The sequence below is a fragment of the Ambystoma mexicanum genome, chromosome 4p (genome assembly GCF_040938575.1).
Source record: "Ambystoma mexicanum isolate Mex_15411 chromosome 4p, UKY_AmexF1_1, whole genome shotgun sequence".
Taxonomy (NCBI): domain Eukaryota; kingdom Metazoa; phylum Chordata; class Amphibia; order Caudata; family Ambystomatidae; genus Ambystoma; species Ambystoma mexicanum.
This window is the reverse complement of record NC_090927.1, coordinates 61,139,189-61,140,913: the sequence shown is the minus strand read 5'-3', so window position 1 is coordinate 61,140,913 and position 1,725 is coordinate 61,139,189.

Here is a 1,725-nt window from a genome sequence, read left to right as displayed (position 1 = left end):
TTGGGTCTTGGCAAGGGCAGAACACGCAGCAGCAACATCCTGCCTGAGTGGCCCGATCCAGCGGTGGACATCGGATAGGCAGCGGTAGGTACCAGAGCCTGCAAGGGCGAGGAGGGAGAAGCTTTTCCCCCTCCCTCCGCACGCAGTGGATCAGCGCATGCAGGCTGACGAGACGCAGTTCTGTGAAGGAAGAGGACGGCGGCCGTATTCGTGAGCAGAGAAGACAGGCATTGCATGGGAGGAGCACCGCCGTGTTGCCACCTTGGGAGAGCTGCATTCAGACGCCCTATTAGAGGGATGGCCTGAACTGTAAGCCAGAGGACAGGGTACTGAAGCCTGCGGAGATTGGGAGCTGAGATTCCCCCCATGTATGAGAGTTGCTGAGACAGCGGGCTACATGGCGAATGCATCACTTTGCTTGCACTTTGGGGGTACCACGGACGGATGCCCTGCTTGAGTGAGAGCCTGTACTGGGAGCCGGTGCTTGCTGAGTGCAGGAGGAAGGGCTAAATGGAGTGAAGGATCCCTCTCCCTCCCGATCATGAAGCGACCGCTGGAGGCTGCTGTGGAGCTACGGTGAGCACCAAGGTTGTGGCTGAGCAATCTGGTGGCTCGGGTCTGGAGGACATCACAAGCCACCCCCACCCCCCCAATTGGGGCTTTATACAGTGACCTGGGATCTTGGAGTCCCATTAAGGCCGGCGATCTGACCCCATCCTGTGGGGTGGAACACGGACATTCATGCACAGGGGAGGAGAGGGGAGTGCTGAGGAGAGGAGGTCGAGTGAAGACGGCTGAACCCAAGGGGAGGCTTCACAGATCCAATAACATAGTAATAGTACATATGCGGCGGACACCGTGGTCCTGGGGAATCTTTCCTTTGGCAGACAGTAAGCGAGATAAACAACGCAGTGAGATCGGTGTGGGGAAATACTGGTACAGACATTGGAGACACAAGGAAGGACATGGCAGAAACTGACGCCCGAGGGAGGGGGGCTTCACAATCCCCTACTCAGCATGGGCAAAAACCAGCAGCGAATGGTCAAGAATACAGAAGCGAAGAATAGGATGCACAAACAGGATGGACCAGAGTGACAGACGGCAGAGAGACCTACTACCGGAGGAGGAGAGTGGAGTGACTCTGGACTCGCTAATGGAGGTGATACAGGCCTCTAGATTTATGCTTCAGGAGAGTATCAAGGAGGTGGGGGTAGATGTCATCCTGTTGAGAGCAGATCTCCGCAAAGTATGCAAGAGGGTTACGAAAGTGGAGCAGAGGATCAGTACGGTGGAGGATGACATCAAGAAGCTCAAGAATCAAGTGGCAGGTCTGGTGGGGGCGACCCGAACGCTGGAAGTAAGAGCGGAAGACACGGAGTGCCGCGCCAGGCGGTGTAACATCCGTCTGGTTGGATTCCCAGAGAGGGAGGAAGGCCCTAGTGCAGAGTTATTTGTGGAAACCTGATCCTGAAGGTGTTGGGGATCAAAGCCATCTCCGAGTTATTCACAGTGGAGAGGGCACAGAGGGTGCTGGGGAAGCCCCCACCGCCAGGTGCCCCACCGAAGGTGATGGTGGCAAAAATTATGAATTTTCGGGATCGAGATGCTATCCTACAGGACGCCCATAGAGTAGGCCATTATGAAATTGGTCAAGCGAAGCTGAGGATATTTCCAGACTTTACGTTGGATGTGCAGTGTCAAAGAAGGTCATATGACGCGGTGAGG